General features: G+C 35.4%; 1 protein-coding gene across 5 annotated transcripts in view; it reads left to right on the forward strand.

Moving 5' to 3' along the window:
• The window catches only part of HDAC8 (histone deacetylase 8), a 256,182-nt gene that overhangs the window by 109,952 nt on the left and 125,582 nt on the right, over window positions 1-20,648 (forward strand). The gene's annotated exons all lie outside the window — the stretch shown is intronic.

The raw sequence follows: 20,648 nt of genomic DNA on the forward strand, positions 1-20,648 counted from the left end.
CAAAATCACGTCCTCACCACTCAATACTGTTTTGTTGAGAGACACTCCAATAACAATAACACACTGTCTTGGCAGAATAGTGGGCTCTTGTTCCAAAATATCCAAGACCTTCTGCCTTTTTTTTTATAAGAGATCTCAAAGGCCAACCAACTTTAATTTCTCAATTAATTACAGAGACTGTGGGAAGGGGTCACCTGTTCATACAAAGAAATCTTTGGAATATGTTTATTTTCATCCCCTAGTCTCAAAACAGAAGAGGTAATTTTTTAAACTATAGAAACTGGGTTCTCCTCTATCTTTAAAATATCCTATAGGCAGTATGTTGCACCTCTGTTCTTTCGTGGTAGTCCTGAACTCTCACTTTTCTTTGGCTGATGTAAAATTAAAAAAAAAACAAACAAGAACACATAACCACTCCAAGACAGGTCTGGTATTTTTTCGACAATTAGTGACACACAAAATTTGGGGCAGAACCATCCAAAATATGAAACATGTCATTTGAACTTTTGCCATTTTCTTTAGTCATATGAGATGGACTTTATGTTTTCCAAGCACAGATGTCTGTTCTAGTTTTCTCAAAAGAGGTGTAATACAAAGTTCTCTGAGAACTGTGCGTATGCTGATCCCTTTATCTGAAAGTCTACCCCTTTACTTCCCACCCACTCCATCACCTGGTGAGAAGCATGTTATCACAGATCAGGATGTGTAGCTGTAGGCTTTAGACTCTGACTTATAATAATGAATCAATGGCTGCCACCCCACCTTCTCAAGGCATCACCCAAGGAGTCTAGATGGTACTTGGGTTATAACATTTTGATTCCTGCTCAATGCAGAAGCTGTATACTTGGGAGCATTGTGCTTTTTCAGTTACTATTATTTTTTTTAAAAATTAGATATAAGTTAAACTAATTTCCTCCCAATTTTCTTCTAACCATAGATGAGGTACAATATGTATCTCAGAAAAACCACTCAATGTGTCTAGAATACAAATAAAAGGCACACTATAAATTGAGACAATTTACTGGTGTCAGGGTTAATGGAAGTCTCTTTTCTTTACTTGACTTACCTTTATTCTGTATTTGGAAGCTTTATGAAGTATAAAGGTAAGTGAACAAATTACATTTGTGAACAAGTATAATCTCTGTTATTGCTGTAGGAATATCTCAGATTGCATTGTAATTTAAAGCACTGAGACTTTAAAAAATGATCAAGTTATGTCAAGAAAAAGAAGTTTTAAGCTGTAGAAGCCTGAATTGAGAATGAGTGTCCTGTTCCCAGGAAAAAATGCAAATCTATAGATTCACCTATCTTAAAAGGTTGATAAAATTTTACTGAAGATGAATACTGCCTCTGGTACCTAGGAGGTGCCTGGCTGAAAGTGGACTTGGCCTTCTAGATAGACATGTCCTATCTTTATACTGATATAGTCTGTCAGATTAAATGAGATATAATGTATATCAAGTGCTTAACACAGTTCTTGGCTCAAAATAGGCATTTTTGAAATGCTAGTTTTCTCCTTCCTGTTTGTATGCTCCTAACAACTTCTTATATCCAGACATTTATGACTATCATTCATAAATTTATCCAAACTCTTTTGAATCCCTTCTGTCATATCCTTCTGGTATAAGAGATGTGAGTCATCCAAGAGGGAACAAAGAAGAAAATTGAAATGACAGTCTTCCAGGTACAATAAGATAACATTTTAATGAAAATTGCCCCAAAAAAGCCCACACAGTGTAAAGGCATATATAAGTTTTGTGCCACAATACATAGTTGCACACAAATATCCTTGCAGTCCTCTATAATCAGATCAACAAATGGTAGTTCAAAAAATCATTTACTGACCACCCGTTGTGTGCCAGGCACTATGCTAGGTGTCTTGAAAGATACAAAGACACTAAGACCTCATCCCCTATCTCAAACAGCCTGAGATAAAGGGGAGTACTGGGGAGATATGTAAATATACAAATAATTATATTACAAGACAAAATAAGAACCACAAGACTGTAGGAACAATGGCTGTGGAGATGTGCATCAAATATAAAGGGGATATAAAGGAGTGAACAAAATACCCTGCCTTCCATGAGCTGAAAATGTAATTGAGAAATCTAATCAGTGAAAAGGTCAGGACAGTGCAACAGGCAGCTGCAGTCTGCTGGCTAACACCCTCAGTGTCTTCCCTCTCAGTCTCAGGCTTTTGTTCTTCTGTCTCCTAGGATAATAATCCTCCTCCTCCAGATGCCCTTTTCCTACCTCTGCACGGTCTTCTTCAGTCCAGCTTAAAGTTCTATGCTTTTAAAAAACCCTTACCTAAATATACCAAGGCCCTTTGAGCTTTTATTTCATGTTCATTTGTTCATTCATTCATTTACCAAAAATTCATTGGGCCCAAACTACTTGCCAGGCCCTATTCAAACCTGGATTCAGGACTACAAAGATTAACAAGATAAACTCAATGTCCTCAAAACTCTCATCATCTAATAGAGAGAACAGAACAATGTGTTCAACCCAGAACAGATGAGGAGCATAGAGGAAATGTTTCACCAAGACTTTTAGCTGAATATTGAAGGTTGATTGGGAGTTTGCCAGGTGAAGAAGATGGAAAGGCATTCTGAGCAGAAGGAATAGAAATTGGAAAGGACCTAGTGCTTCATGGGACCAGGGAGAAGTTTGATATAGTAGTAGAACACAGGGCTTATCAGAGAGAGTGGGAATGATTAAGGCTTGAATGGAAATTGGAGCCAGATTGTGAGGAGCCTTGAATGATGCACTAAAGAGCTTACACTTTTTTTTTTTTTCCTGTGAAAAGAGATGAGCCTCAGTTTTTAGAAAACTTACTTTGTAGAGTATGGAAGATAGATTGCAAAAGGGACAGAGCTAAAAAAGTCAAACTTGTTAAGAGATTCAAGGATACTCCTATAACACTCAAATCTGTACCATTCATTTGGTCATCTGTGGTTTTGGTTGTCTGCATTCCCTTTCAGTGCTCATAAGAGTGTTAACACCCAGCAAGTTGGTATTCATTGAATGAACAATTGAATCAATGAGTGTTTGAATAATAAGTGTCTGAACATCCATACTGGAAAACATATTTTTAAGATGGAAGAATTGGAAGCATAATCTAGCCTTTTTCTGGTAACTATTTAACCCTAGTAGCAACTACCCATTTTGCAGGAAGTACCAGATATCCCAGTAGGAAATAGATGTATCTATGGGAAAACACTAGATCACCAATGAAGAGAGTTGGGAAGGTACATATTAGAAGTGATTAGCAGTGAAATTTTAGTCATAACCCTCATGAGATACCAGTCATGCCCAAAGTCACTGGTCAAGGAACTAGCTCCAGCTCAAGAATTGCAGTGCCAGGTTGGCCAGCCAGGCATGGAATAAAGAGGCAATCCCAGCTGGAAGAAGAGTTGAGCCCAGCTGGGAAAAAATGAGAGGAATGGACCCTGCCCATATGACTGGCCCAAGTATTTCTACCATAGAGAAAGCCCAAAGATGACATGGGATTCCATAAAAAGACCAGTTCATGGCTAATTTAGCAAATCACCCAGTACATGTAATAAGGTTTATGGACTATTATATATAAGAATGTTGTGTAAGCCAGTAATACAATTTGGATCCTATGATCTAGGCCAGATTAACACAGTTATATTATAGACAGTTATATTCATATATATATATATATGTATATCAGGTATGTTTACATACTTGAATCATAAAGTAGATTTATGAACAAAATTTAGTGAACAAAAAATACTTATTTGAGCAAACTTTTTTTGATGGACTGGTTAGATGAGTTACACCTCATCCATATGAGGCGTAACTCAAGGAATACATACAGTCACTGAAAAGAATTAAGTTGATTTGTATAAAAGTATATGTTACTAATATAAAATAGTCTTGCATTGCAATCTACAGGTTGCACTGAATCCATAGATTGATTTGAGGAGACATAATATCTTAACAATATTTACTCTTTCAATGCATGGGTTTGCTATTTCCACTTACATAAGTCTTTAATTTCAAATTTTAATTTATACTTTTCAGTGAACAGATCTTACACGAATTTTGTTAAATTTATTCTAAGTATTTTGTGACTTTGATGTTGCTATAAATGATATTTTTATTTCAATTTCCAATTATTTGTTGCTAGAATATAGAAATACAAATACAATTGATTTTTTATATTTATCTTGAATAATGTAACATTGCTGAAACATTAGCTCTAGTATTTTTTGTAGATTCCTTTGCATGTTCCATGTATACAAACATGTCGTCTGTGACTAGAGAGACTTTTACTTATTCCTTTACAATCTTCATGCCTTTTATTTCTTTATCTTGCTTTATTACACTGGTTGAGACCTCCAATGAAATGTTGAATAGAATGGTGAGAATGAACATCTTTGTCTTGTTCCTGATTATTTGGGGAAAGCACTTAATCTTTCACTATGAAGTGTGAAGTTAGTGGTAGGGATTTTTTTTTTTTAATATTTTCTATTAGATTGAGAAAGTTCCCTTCTATTCCTAATTAACTGAGAATTTTTCTCATAAATGAGTGTTGGTTTTTGTCAGGTGCTTTTTCTTCATCTATTGAAATGGTCATATGGTGTCCTCTTAGTCTGTTAACATACTAAATTGCATTAATTGTTGCTTTCTTTAATGTTAAACTAACCTAGCATTCCTTGGATAAACCCTAATTTGTCATAGTATATTATCCTTTTTATATATTGTTGAATTCAATTTGCTGAAGTTTTGTCAAGGATTTTTGGTCTGTGTTGACAAGGAATGTTGATCTATTTTTTTGTTGTTGTTGCTGCTGTTGTAATGTCTTTGTCTGTTTTTGATATCAGGGCCATGCTGATTTTATTAAATGACATGAGAAGTATCCCCAAGTCCTCTGTTTTCTGAATTTATATAAAATTGATACTATGTCTGACTTAAAAGTTTGATAGAATTTATCAGTGAAAACATTCGAACCTAGAGTTTTATTTGTGGGAAAGTTTTTAATTATGAATTTTATTTCTTTAATAGTTATATGGCTAGTCAGATTTTCTATTTCTTCTTGTTTTGATAATTGATCTTCAAGGAATTTGCTTATTCACTCATGATTGTCCTTTATTGTTCTTTTAAATCTATAAGAGCTATAGTGATGTCCCTTCTTTCATTCCTAGCATTGTTCATTTTTTCCCCATTTTTCTTGATCATTCTTATCATTAGCTAGCAGTTTAATAGCCTTACTGAAGTGTATTTTCTTAAAAGAACAAACTTTTAATTTCATTGACTTTATTTTTCTCTTTAATATTTCATTAGTTCTGCTCATATCTTTGTCATGTCCTTCCTTCTATTAATATTTATTTGTATTGCTTTTTAGTTCTTTTCCTAGTTTCTTACAGTAGTAGCTTGGTTCATTGATTTTAAGCCTTTCTTCTTTCTTAATATAAGTATTTTATGCTGCAAGTTTACATCTAAGCACTGTTTTAGCTGCATCCCACAAATTTTGATATAATCTCTTCATTTGGTTCAAAATAATTTCTAATTTTCTTCTTTGACTGATGGATTATTTATGTGTCTATTTTTTTAAATTAATTTCCAATATTTGAGGACTTTCCAGATATTGTTATATTAACTTTAACATTGTTCTGCTTAAAGGACATATTTTACATAATTGCAATTCTTTTATATTTATTGCAGTTTGTTTTACGTCCAGCATATGATCTATATTGGTGAATGTGTCATGCAGTTTGTGATGAATGTGTATTTTGATGTTGCTGGATAGCATTTTCTATCATTATCAAGTAGGTCAGATTGGTTGAGAGTGTTGTCTTCTATATCCCTACTGAATTTTTGTCTGCATGTTCTGGCAATTACTGAGACAGCTGAAATCTCAACCGTGTTTTTGGATTTTGCTGTTTTTTTTTTTTCTTTTTAGTTGTGTCTCTTTTAGCTTTATCTATTTTTGAAGCTTTGTTATTAGATGTATATACACTTAGGGTTGTTATATCTTCTTAACAAATTGACCCCTTTACTATTATGAAATAACCCTCTTTATTTTTGGTAATATTCCTTGTTCTAAAGTCTACATTGTCTGATTTTAATATTGTCATGCTTCATTATGATTGTCTGTATGGTATATCTTTTTCTGTCCTGCTTTTGATCTATTTATGTCTTTATATTCACAATGGATTTCTTATAAACAGCATATAGTTGGGTCATGATTTTCTTGTCCAGCTTGACAATCTCTGCCTTTTAGTTGGAGTGCCTAGACAACTTATCTTTAAATTAATTATTTACATGTTCAGGTTTAAGTCTGTCTTTCTATTTGTTTTCTTTTAGTCCCCTCTGTTCTTTATTTCTTGTTTTCTATTTTGCTTTCTTTTGAATTAAATGTATTTTTTAGGATTCCATTTATCTTCTTTATTTGCTTATTAGCTATAACTCTTTGTTTTAATTTTTTGTGGTTGCTCTGGGGTTTACAGTATGCATTTTCAACTTATCATACTCTACCATCCTGTGACAGTATTCTTCCATTTTTCCCTTTTCCTTCCATGTGCTATTGTAGTCATATATTTTACTTTTGCATATGTTATAAATACCATGATACATTGCTTTATATTCCTTAAACTGTCAACTATATATTTTAAATTTTAAAGTATTTATTCATTTAAAATAAAAATAATGATTCCTGTGCATATTAGCACAAAGAACATGTTGTGAGTTTTGAAAAACTGTATCTTCCAAAAGAAGAAACTTCATGAGAAGAATCGCAATGCTATACATTTTTGCACATCTCTATAACATAAAACAGGTGACAGCTGACTTCTCATACCTGCTTCTAAATTCAATGTGTTTTGACATTATTTTTGTTAAAGTATATGGAGAAAAATCTAGCATCACATAGATATGTAGATGGAAAAGGGAGGAGTATTTTAATAACCTTTACAGATCATTATGGATAGTCTTCTTTGAAACTAAACAAAAACTCTACAAATGGCAGTTTCTTAAAGGAATGCTATATGGAATCTGAAAACCTATCAATGAAATTTTGATGTATTACATTAAAATTCATTGGTCATCTTCTACTTTGAAGAAATATTTGACCAATCTTATTCATATTGATTATTTGGAAAATATCAGTTCAGTAAGTTATACAAATATTACAAATATTGAAAAATTTTATGTAGTATCAGAAATCACATTAACTGATATTAATGCTAATCTCATTGGAACAAAGCTTAAGTTTTAGGAAACTGTCAATCTTATAGTGGCAGAATGAAGATGTTCAGAATTCTGAATTTCTTTTAAAAACATATCTATTGTCCTTAGCAACAAATAGTGTCATTTCTAATATTTAACCTAAAGTGGTAGGCTCACTTCATTTTTTAAATTTTTTTTTCATTTATTTTTATTAGTTGGAGGCTAATTACTTTACAATATTGTAGTGGTTCTTGCCATACATTGACATGAATCAGCCATGGATTTACATGTGTTCCCCATCCTGAACGCCCCTCCCACCTCACTTCATTTTTGAGAAAGTATCTGCCAAACCTGTGGGAGACCTGGGTTCGACCCCTGGATTAGGAAAATCCCCTGGAGGAGGGCATGGCAACCCAGTCCAGTATTCTTGCCTGGAGAATCCCCCTGGAAAGAGGAGCCTGATGGGGTCACAAAGAATCAGACACAACTGAGCTACTAAGCACAGCACATCTGCCAAACATCCAAGTATTTAATCATGGTTTCTCCATTAGTTATTCTTTCACACAAAAATGGTATTCCATGAAAAGTGGCTAGTTAAGTCACAGCTTAATCACAGATGAGCTTTTCCTCAAGACAACCAATATAGTATAGTTTATAAGAGAAACACTTTTTCCTTACCTCCTATTTTGTCACACAGAATGTTAAATCCAGGATCAGGATGTGATCATTTTTAGTGCATCACCAAGGCCATTCTTAAGTGAAACTGGATTCTTTTCTCTTTGCTGTGTGTTGTTGTTCAGTTGCTAAATCATGTCTGACTCTTTGCGACCCCATGAACTGCAGCATATCAGGCTTACCTGTCCTTCACTATCTCCCTGAGTTTGCTCAAACTTATGTCCATTGAGTCAGGGATGCCATCCAACCATGTCATCCTTTTTCACCCCCTTCTCCTCTTGCCCTAATCTATCCTAGCATCAGGGTCTTTTCCAGTGAGTCAGCTCTTTGAATCAGGTGGCCAAAATATTGGAGCTTTAGCTTCAGCATCAGTCCTTCCAATGAATATTCAGGACAGATTTCCTTTAGGATTGACTGACTGGTTTGATCTCCTTGCAAGTCTCCTTCCAAGGGACTCTCAAGAGTCTTCTCCAGCACCACATTTCGAAAGCATCAATTTTCTGTCGCTCAGCCTTCTTTATGGTCCAACTCTCATATCTGTACATGATTACTGGAAAAACCATAGCTTTGACTAGATGGACCTTTGTCAGCAGAGTGATGTCTCTGCTTTTTATACAGTCTAGATGTGTCATAGCTTTTCTTCCAAGGAACAAGCGTCTTTTAATTTCATGGCTGCAGTCTCTGTTCACAGTGATTTTGGAGCCCAAGAAGATGAAATCTGATACTGTTTCCACTTTTTCCCCATCTATTTAACATGAAGTGATAGGACTGAATGCCATGATCTTCGTTTTTTGAATGTTGAGTTTTAAGCCAGCTTTTTCACTCCTCTTTAACCTTCATCAAGAGGCTCTAGTTCCTTTTCGCTTTCTGCCATTAAAGTGGTATCATCTTCATATCTGAGGTAGTTGATATTTCTGCCAGCAATCTTGATTCCAGCTTGTGATTCATCCACCCCAGCATTTCATATGATGTACTTAGCATATAAGTTAAATAAGCAGGGTGTAGTCTTTATGTACTCCTTTCCCAATTTGGAACCAGTCCATTGTTCCATGTCCAGCTAGAACTGTTGCTTCTTGTCCTGCATACAGGTTTCTCAGGAGGCAGATAAGGTGGTCTGGTATTCCCATCTCTTTAAGAATATTCCACAATTTGTTGTAATCCACACAGTCAAAGGCTTTAGCATAGTCAATGAAGCAGATTTTTTTTTAAATTCCCTTGCTTTTTTCTATGATCCAGCATTACTGTCTGTATTGCTGTGTGTGTATAGCAATAAAGAATCTAATAACTGCTGGTATACTTTGGTACTACTGCCTGAATTTATATACCATGGTTTCGGCAGTTTTACTCACCATTGTTTTTGCATATTCATGCAAATATAGTTGCTCTGCGATGAACCATATAATATACCAATATATATAACTCTAACCCTAACAAGTTATTCAGCACTTAATATTTTAGCACCACTTGTGATTGCTGCTAACCATTCACATAAAAAAGGTCTTCTTCAAAGATTAGTGCTGACACTATATGACTACAAGCAAAACAGAAAATCTAGCCACATTTATAGTCTTGTCTGTTTTACAGTCTGAAAATAAGATAATAAGTTTTTCACTGAAAATTAATGAAAGAAATCATATAAGGTCTAAATAAATTGAGACATACTATATAAATAGTGTAGTTTCAATATTGTAAATATGTCACCTATGGGGGGAAAGTGTCATGTAAGAAGACAATACAAAGAAGAAAACATTAAATCAAAAGATGGATTTAGCACAGTTGAAGGGTACAAGATCAGCATATAAAAATCAACTGTATGTCTATATACTAGCAATGAACAAATGGAAATTAATATTAAGAGAATGAAAGAACAAACCACAGACCGGGATAAAATACTTATAAGTAACATACCTAATAAAAAGGACTTATATCCAGAATACATAAATGACTCTCAAATGCAGTATTAAGAAAATAAGCAACCTGATAAAAAAAAATAAAAGAAAAAATAACTAAGTCTCCATATTCAGAGCTAAATGTTTAAATAAGCAGGTTACTCTGCCATTTAAAAATAGGCAGTGCTATGAGTTATTTTACTAACTTTTCATCCAGTGGGCACTGAGGAATGTCAGCTGTCTAAAATTTCACTGGTCTCTAAGCTATTATGTGCATTTCTCCAGCCCATGCAGTGAAATAATTTACATATAACATGCTCCAGTGGCTTTTTCATTTCTAGTTTGAAAAGTTCTAACAAACAAGTTTTGGTTTTTAATAAACTCATCATTTCTACACTTGGGGTACACCATTTCTACACTTTAAGTATACTTAAAATACTCAATTTCTTTCCCTTTAGCTATGTATGGTCTGAAAATGATGCCACAACTTAAATAGTGAATTATTTTGAAACTATATGAAAATGTTCTGTGGATAAGACACTACAAAGTAAATTAATGACATATATAAAGATAATTGTAATCATGTTTTCACTTATTGCTTACAATTTCACCCCATGTGTTTTGAAGTAAGTGTTTTCCTTCCATGAGTCAGAGCTTTTACCAATACTGCAGTTTCATCTTTTTCAGCATCTTTAAACATAGATGTTATAGCTTGGATTTGAGAAAGCAAATCTTCTAATCTCCCTTTGTTATGCCAGCAATTCATATTCTTGTTATGTTCTATCTAGATGGAAGTAAAATTCTGGGATTTCAAAATAATGATTTACTAAGGGGTTTACCTGGTGATTCAATGACTATGATTCCACACTCCCAGTGCATAGGGCCTGGGTTTGATCCCTGGTCAGGGAACTAGATCCCACATGCCACAACTAAGAATTCACATGTTGCATGCTGAAACAAAGACTTGGCACGGCCAAATAAGTAAACATTTCAACAAATAATGATTTAACAAATAGAATAGATATAGAGATTATAGCAGGTATGACTGAGGATACATTTTCTATGTCCCTCTTATGGTTAAGGAGTCCAGGTACTGGTCATGGTGCCAGTACTTCAGAGGGGAAAACTGAGAAGCTTAAATGAAGGAATGAAGGAAAAGATCCACAGCCTAACCAGACAAGAGGTCTCATAGTAGGGGTACTGGTTGTATGGGCCCTAGCAGGAGATGTAGGGAGACTAGGTAGCTATTCATACCAACCAAGAGATGCAATGCTTAGTCTAGAATGCACCAATTAGCAGTTCTGGACCACACCTCCTATACCCACAGCTGGGCTATACCACATTTGACTGGACTATGTTGCTCCACTTACTCTGCCACTAGGCTGACAGCCTTCCTCACTGCTCCATAGTCTTCAGTGACATTCCTTTGCAGACAGCACATATACAGCCACCACTGGACCTATGGCTTTCAGCACTGCCCTAAATTATCATTTAAAGACATTTAAAGTATATTAACCCTTTCCCACATTTTTTCAATCCTTTGTGTAGATCCAGGTTTCCATCTAGTAGAAGTACATTGTTCTAAAGAACTTAAGAACTTAACTAAAGCAACTTAAGTTTTCTCATGGTATAGGTTTTCTAGCAACAAATTATTTTAGCTTTTGTTTGAAGTCTTTATTTTAATTTTTGAAGGATATTTTCACTGTGTATGGAGTTCTAAGTTGATAATTTTTTTCCTTCAGAACATTGAAGATATCACTCACTTGTTTTCTTGCTTGCACATTTCCTCATGAGAAGTCAGCAGTCATTCTTAGCTTTATTCCTTTGTATAATATATGCCTCTCCCCCCACCTCCCCGGCTCCTTTTAACTTTTGTATTTGTAACTAGTTTTCCACAGTTTGAGTAGTTTGTCCTGGTGTGGTTTTCTTTGTGTTTATCCTATTTTGGTATTCATTGAGCTTCTAGGATCTGAGGGTTTATAGTTTTCATCAAATTTAGAAATATTTAAGCCATTATTTTCTGTCCCTCTTTTTTTTTTCTCCTCTACCCATGGGACTCCATTTAAACCATTAGGCCAGTTTTATTCTCCCATAAGTCACTGCAACCCTTTTTATTTTTTTCAGTCTTTTTTTCTCTTTACTATTCATTTTGGTTAATTTCTATTGGTTTGCCTTCAAGCTCATTGATCTTTTCTGCCATGTATAAGTGCTGTTAATCCCATCTAGTGAAATTTTTCTTTCAAATATTATACCTTTCAGCTCTATAATTTCTATTTCTAAAAACTCTTTCCAAAGAAATTGAATCTTTTTAAAAAGATAACCAAGAAAAAAAGTTTGCCATTTCTCCCATTGTGTTCATACTTTCTTTTCTTTCTTAACATCCTTGAACATATGGAGCATATTTATAAGGGCTATTTTAAGGTCCCTGTCTAGTAAATTCCATTGTCATTTCTGAGGCAATTTCTGTTGATTGATTTTCTCTGGGTTGTAGATCACATTTTCCTGCTTCCTTGCATGTTTGGTAATTTTTTTTAGCTTAAAAATTTTATATTGGAGTATAGCAGATTAACAATGTGACAGTTTCAGGTGGACAGCACAGGGACTCAGCTGTATATATACATGTATCCTAGTAATTTTTAATTGGATATCCAACATCATGAATTTTGTATTGTTGAGTGCTGTATTTTTGCATTGATTTAGAGAGGATTGTACTTTTTTCTGATAGACAGGTTATTGTGGATATATTTGATCCTTTCAAGGTTCATTTTTAAGCATATTTTAAGTAAATTTTGCTTAGCCTTTGCTCTAGGGCTAACTTAGCCCATTTTGAAGGCACTGCTCCTCTGAAGTTCCTGCTTATACCGCATGTATTCACTGAGGTCTCTCCACTTTGGCCCTGTGTGAGCTCTAGGAAGTGTTCATCTTACAACTTCTCAGTAGTTGTTTCCCTGAAAGATTTTCTAGACTGTCTTTGAAGTTTTACCCTATACATCTTCAGATTGGTATTCATCAAAAGACTCAAGGGGACTTCTATGCATATTTCTATTACTCTTTTTGGGGGGTGGCTCAGTTCTGTTCCCACAATTTTTAATTGCCCTGGCTTTTCAGAATTCTAGTCTCTGTCCTCTCTACTTGGAGATCACTCAGCTCTATTTAGATCCCACACAGTCTAGAGATTACCTCCAGACAGAAAGCTAGGGTGATGGTAGGGCTCACCTCATTTGCATCCCTTTTCTCTCAGATCACTTTCTGTTGTTGTCTCTTGACCAATGTCTGAAAATGAATGTTTCATATATTTTGTCAATTTTCCAGTTATTTCTGAAGAGAAAATAATTCCACATCTCTTTCCCCTCAGAGCCAGAAGCAGAAGTCCTTTACTTATCTGCTCTCATTTTTTTTCTGCCTTCATTTTTGAAGGATATTTTTGCTGGATACAAAATTCTACATTGACAGTTTTCATTTTCTTCTGCCCTCCATTGTTTCTGTGTGTATAATATGTTTTCCTATATATAATATGTTTTATTTCTTTGGCTGCATTTATAAATTTATCTTTGATTTTCAGAACTTTGGCCATGTGCCTTAATGTGTACTTTTGTTTGTATTTATCCTGTTTGGGATTCCCTGAGTTCCTGGATATGTGAGTTGCAGCTTGGGATATAATTTGGAAAATTATCAGCTGGTACTTCTTCACTTTTTACCCCCTGTTCTTGCTTTCCTGTCTTTCTGGGACACACATTACACATGTGTTGGATTGATTGATAGTGTCCTACAAGTCACTTAAACTCTCATTTTTCTTCTAATATTTTTTCTCTATGCTTCAGTTTGCTTGATTTCCATTGATCTGTCTTCATGCTTACTAATTCTCTTCTTTAGTATTCAATCTGCCATTAATCCCATTCAATGAATGTTTATGCCATCTCATCCAGTGATTTTTTTAAACTTCTTGATTTTGAAATGGTTTTAGATCCAGAGACAATTGTGAACATAATACAGCAAGGTCCCATGTACCATTCACTCAATTTTTCCCAATAGTAACAATTTATATATCTGTGGTATAATATCAAAACCAGGAAATTGACACTGGTATAATCCAGAAACCTTATTCAGGTTTGACCAGTTTACATGCACTCACTCATATGTGTGTGTGTGTGTGTGTGTGTGTGTATTTAGTCCTATGCAATTTTATCATATGTATAGATTGATGTAACCACTACCACAGTCAGGGTAGAAAACTGTTCCATCACTAGAAAGACCCGCCTCCACCTTGTGCTACTCTTTTATAACCACTGCTACCTTCTTCTCTTCCCCCACCCCTTTCTAATTCCTGGAAGAAAGTAATCTGTTCTTCACATCCATATTTTTTTTTCATTTAAAGAATGTGATATAAATGGAATTATGTAACATGTGACCTCTTGAGGTTGGCTTTTTCACTCATAATCTCTTGAGATCTGTCCAAGTTGTTTCATTAGTAAATAATTCATTCCCTTTTATTGCTGAATAGTATTCCATGGTATAGATGTACCATAGTTTAACCATTTATTCCTTGAGGAACATTTGTGTTGTTTCCAATTTATGACTATTAAAATTAAGCATTCATGTATCATCTTTGTTTGAATATAATTTTTCATATCTCTGAGATCAATACTCACAAATACAATTGCTGGATCATATGGTGTGTATAGCTTTGCTCCTTTAAGAAGCTGACACTCATGCTTCTTTTTACTACTGTTTACACAGTATATATTTTTCCATCATTTTTACTTTATATTTAAAATATAATATATATTACAGACAAGCTATTATTAGGTCATGTTTCTAAGCCATTCTACCAATCTCGGTATTTTAATTGGTGTGTTTAGACCATTTGCCTTTAATGTAGTTATTGATATGTCAGGGCTTAACTCTGCCAGTTTATTTGTTGTCTGTTTGTTCTCTGTTTTTTCCTCTTACCTTCCTTCCTGTGGAGTTCTTGAAAATATTTTAGGAATGTCACTTTTATTTATCTATAGTGTTTTGAGTGTTTCATATAGACTTTTTAGTGATTGCTTTAGGTATTACACTTTATATATGTAACATCACAGTCTATTGGTATCAATATTTTGCTACTTTGATTGAGTTATAGAAGCCTTACCTGCCTTTATGTTCCTTTACCTTCCTCTCTAATATATCTTAAATTTTCTCTCTGTATACATTGAGAACCACATCAATGTTAGTTTTTGTTTCAACCATCAAACAAGTTTTTGAAACTCAAAAGGAGAAGAAAACACAGCTCTGTTTACCCATATTTTTACTCTTTCTGTTTTTCTTCTTTCCTTTTTAATGGTCTAAGATTTCTTTTATCAGGACTTCCCTGATAGCTCAGTTGGTAAAGAATCTGCCTGCAATGCAGGACAGCCTGTTTCAATTCCTGGGTTGGGAAGATCCTCTGGAGAAGGGACAGACTACCCACTCCAGTATTCTGGCCTGGAGAATTCCATCGACTGTATGGTCCGTGGGGTCACACAGAGTCAGACACAACTGAGAGACTTTCACTTTTCTTTCAAGATTTCTTTTATCATTTCCTTTCTGTTTGGAAAACTTCCTTTGACCATTCTCTTAGGGTATGTCAGATGAAGACAAATTCTTGCTGTTTTCCTTCCTCTGAGAGTGTCTTGGTTTGTCTTTCACTCCTGATGGATATTTTCACTGGCATAGAATTCTGACTTGGAAGTTCTTCTCTTTTGGCACCTAAAAAATGTGCCTTTTTCTTCTGGCCTCCATGGTTTCTGATGAGAAATTCACTGCCATTCAAATCATTGTTTCCATAATGGTAAAAATGTAAAATGATACATCATTTCTCTCTATCTGCTTTCAAGATTTTGGTTTTGGTCTTTTGTCTTTATGTTTCAGATATTTGATTATGATATGACTTGGAGTGAACTTCTTTGGGTTTATCCTGTTTCGTTCATTCAGCTTCTTGAATCTATAGGATTGTATCTTTCACCCAACTTGACGATGTTTCAGCCATTATTTCTTTGAATATTTTTAAAATGCCATCTTCCTTATCTTTACCTACTGGGACTCTGATGACACAAATATTTGATCTTCTGTCTTGTCCAACAGGACCCTATGTCTCTGTTGATTATTTTTCAGTCTATTCTCTATTGTTCAAATTGGGTAATTTCTATTCTTCTACTTTCAAATTCACTAATTCTTTTCTCTGTCATCTCCATTTTTCCAATAAGCCTATCCAGTAAGTTTTTTCTTTTGGTTACTGTACTTTGCAGTTCCACAGTTTCCATTCTCTATGTCTTCTGTTCCTTGTTGATACTTTGTTTCCCACCCCACACCACCACCACCACCCCTCCGCCCCCCCCTGCCCCGCCCCCCCCCCCCCCCCCCCCCCCCGGCTTTGTTTCTAGCATGCTTCTGAATGCTTCTAATTGCTTTTGAAACATTGTTTTGATGGCTGCCTTAAAATACTTATCAGGTAATTCTAATACATATGTCATCTTGGTGTTAACATCTGTTGATTGTCTTTTCTCATTCAGGTTGAAACTTTACTGATCTTGGTATGATGAGTGACTTTTTTTTTTTGAACCTGGAGATTTTATCATGAAACTCTGAAAATTCTGTACTCTTAATTTTCAGGCTAAGATGCTTATAGCTTTCTTATTGAGCTTTACCATATACCACACAAAATGTAAAACTAATGAGTCTTACCCAACATAGTTCCCTTCTTTCAAGAGTTGAATTCCCTCCAGTTTTTGCCTGCTTTAGGATGTTCCTTAAACTTATCATAATGGTTACTCTGATATTATCAGAATACAGAAATCATGACTTACTTTTCATTGTATACCTTTTGGTTTCTTTTGAAGTTTTTACCATGTATGTATGATTTCTTTAAAAAGGTAAGTAAGTAAATTACTGAAAACATAAAAATTAAATAAACATATTTATCAGACAGACCTACTTTGACTGACCAGCTCCAAGAAGTGATCATCAGCTCAGTTCAGTTGCTCAGTTGTGTCCGACTCTTTGTGACCCCATGAACTGCAGCACGCCAGGCCTCCCTGTCCATCAGCAACTCCCGGAGTTTACCCAAACTCATATCCATTGAGTCGGTGATGCCATCCAACCATCTCATCCTCTGTTGTCCCCTTCTCCTCCTGCCCTCAATCTTTCCCAGCATCAGGGTCTTTTCAAATGAATCAGCCCTTCGCATCATGTGGCCAAAGTATTGGAGTTTCAGCTTTAACATCAGTCCTTCCAATGAACACCCAGGACTGATCTCCTTTAGGATGGACTGATTGGATCTCCTTGCAGTCCAAGGGACTCTCAAGAGTCTTCTCCAACACCACAGTTCTAAAGCATCAATTCTTCGGTGCTCAGCTTTCTTTATAGTCCAACTCTCACATCCATACATGACCAATGGAAAAACCATAGCCTTAACTAGATGGACCTTTGTTGACAAAGTAATGTCTCTGTTTTTTAATATGCTATCTAGGTTGGTCCTAACTTTCCTTCCAAGGAGTAAGTGTCTTTTAATTTCATGGCTGCAATCACCATCTACAGTGATTTTGGAGCCCAAAAAACTAAAGTCAGCCACCATTTCCACTGTTTCCCCATCTATTTGCCATGAAGTGATGTGCCCGGATGCCATGATCTTAGTTTTCTGAATGTTGAGCTTTAAGCCAACTTTTTCACTCTCCTCTTTCACTTTCATCAAGAGACTCTTTAGTTCTTCTTCACTGTCTGCCATAAGGGTGCTGGCATCTGCATATCTGAGGTTATTGATATTTCTCCCAGCAATCTTGATTCCACCTTGTGCTTCCTCCAGCCCAGCGTTTCTCATGATGTACTCTGCATATAAGTTAAATAAGCAGGGTGACAATATACAGCCTTGACATACTCCTTTTCCTATTTGGAACCAGTCTGTTGTTCCATGTCCAGTTCTAACTGTTGCTTTCTGAACTGCATACAGGTTTCTCAAGAGGCAGGTCAGGTGGTCTGGTATTCCCATCTCTTTCAGAATTTTCCACAGTTTATTGTGATCCACACAGTCAAAGGCTTTGGCATAGTCAATAAAGCAGAAATAGATATTTTTCTGGAACTCTCTTGCTTTTTCCATAATCCAGCAGATGTTGGCAATTTGATCTCTGGTTCCTCTGCCTTTTCTAAATCCAGCTTGAACATCTGGAAGTTCACGGTTCATGTATTGCTGAAGCCTGGCTTGGAGAATTTTGAGCATTACTTTACCAGCATGTGAGATGGGTGCAATTGTGTGGTAGGTTGAACATTCTTTGGCATTGCCTTTCTTTGGGATTGGAATGAAAACTGACATTTTCCAGCCCTGTGGCCCCTAAGTTTTCCAAATTTGCTGACATATTAAGTGCAGCACTTCCACAGCATCATCTTTCAAGGTTTGAAATAGCTCAACTGGAATTCCATCACCTCCACTAGCTTTGTTCGTAGTGATGCTTTCTAAGGCCCCCTTGACTTCACATTCCAGGATGTCTGGCTCTAGGTGAATGATCACACCATCGTGATTATCTGGATCATGAAGATCTTTCTTGTACAGTTCTTCTGTGTATTCTTGCCACCTCTTCTTAATATCTTTGCTTCTGTTAGGTCCATACCATTTCTGTCCTTTATTGAGCCTATCTTTGCATGAAATGTTCCCTTGGTATCTCTAATTTTCTTGAAGAGATCTCTAGCCTTTCCCATTCTATTGTTTTCCTCTATTTCTTTGCATTGGTCTCTAAGGAAGTCTTTCTTATCTCTCCTTGCTATTCTTTGGAACTCTGCATTCAAATGGGAATATCTTTCATTTTCTCCTTTGCTTTTCACTTCTCTTCTTTTCACAGCTATTTATAAAGCTGCCTCAGACAGCCATATCATATCATATCATAGTAATAATATATTCTAGACAAGTTGAGTAAATTATTTAGACAGTCTGGACCTTAGTTTCCTCACCTATAAAATGGGAATCATTGTGACTATTAAGTGTATTGATGTAGATAAAATGCTAAGAACAGTGGCTGGCATAAATAAATAAAATATACAAATATATTACTAATATAATATACGTTGAGGGATAAATAAGAAACATGTCCCTGGTTGTGAGGGACAGAAATATTAGTAAAACCCCTCACAACCAGGGACATGTTTCTTATTTATCCCTCAATGCTGAGAATTTGGTATCCAGTAAGTGCTTTATAAATTAAAAAACCTGAACATGATGCTGGCATACTAGATGCTATGTGGATTTAGCCTAACAGCTCTTGATGACACAGAACTCATGGAACAAAATTTTTTTTAACATATATAAATGAAATATTATCATTTTATATGAACAAATGTGAGTATGAATAAAGCCAAATACTAGAAAATTTATATTTGAGTTTTATATTTAGATAAGGTGTTAGTACAGGCATTCAGCAAATTATCCTTCTGTAGAAGAAAAGCTTCATAGAGATAGAATCTAGGAACTGTTTGAGAAAAGAACTTAACATTTATTAAGCACCAGTTATATCCCATGTAAGAATATCCATATGCCAGATCTTCTACATAATTATCTCATTTTTATCTCTTAGCAACCTGGGAGGTAAGCATTATCCCCCTATGAGAAAATAAGACTCACCAAATAACTTGGCTAGGATCAGCTAATAAAACAGCATAACCAAGGTTGAAAATGAAAGTTTTCAAATTTGGGGCTTATTCCTTTTATCCTTCTTTTAAGGATGAGAATACATGGGAGAAAATTAAGCATTTATAAAACATCTACTTCTGACCAGACAACATGCCGCATGCATTATTTCATTTAGTTCTCAAAGCATTATTTTATTCAGTTCTCACAGTAACCTTATAAGAATGAAGAAGTATTTGTTGAGCACCTGCAGTGTGCCTAACACTTCACTTGGGCTTATATAAGTTACCTCATATGGTCTCCTATCAGCCCAGTGAAACCTGTACTGCCCAACTAGGAAGAAAGCAGGCTGAGCTTCCTTCACATTTGGCTGCCTCCCGAGGCAGCTCTAAAAGACACCCCTCCAGGATGCATATTTCCAAGCATTTTGCAGAACCTGTATTCCACATAATAATGACTTTTTAAAGTACAGTCCAGGTAACACAAAGGTCTTTCCATACCAGTGGCTTTTTAATCTTTTGGTGGTCATGGACCCCTTTGAGAATCTGACGCCCTCTCCTCCGAGATAAATGCTTACAATTGCACAATTTTGGATACAATTTCAGAGCATTCAGCAATTTGCTAAAGCCCATCAATGGATTCTTTGTTTAAAACAAACAAACAGAAACCCGCTCTAAGGAACAGAAATACATCTTAGGAAACAAGAGAGCTTATTAATGCTTCAGTTATTGAGTTTTACAAGTCTTCTGGAACACTAACACCTATATTTGACCACTCTGTTTCACAAAGTCGATATTAGTCCTGTTTTTCTTTTGGTTTTTCAGCCTTGGCACTATTAACTTTTCTGGTGGTATAATTCTTTGTTGGGCAGTGTTGGGATGCTGTTCTATGTATTATAGGATGCTGAACAGCATCCCTGCCCTGTGCTTATTAGATGCCAGGAGCACACTCCCTGCATCTCCCTGTTTTGACAACCAAGAATGTACCCAGACATTGCCAAATGTCCCCTGGCAGAATCACCCCCTGTTGAGAACTGCTGGTCTGTAATAATTACTGTCTTTACTCCTGAGTCATTCACAAGTAGAAGGGGCCCAAGATCCAGACTTTTTAAAAGTATTTCTTTTTTTCTTGCTTGATTAAGATCTCCTGCAACACTTCTCAATTGGGTTAAGCAAGATGATTCATCTCACAGATTAAATTGTGACCTGAAGTTGTAAAGTTTTTCTTACTGAAGAGACCAAAATAAAGTTCACATA

This window comes from Dama dama, chromosome X (assembly GCF_033118175.1).
Source record: "Dama dama isolate Ldn47 chromosome X, ASM3311817v1, whole genome shotgun sequence".
Taxonomy (NCBI): domain Eukaryota; kingdom Metazoa; phylum Chordata; class Mammalia; order Artiodactyla; family Cervidae; genus Dama; species Dama dama.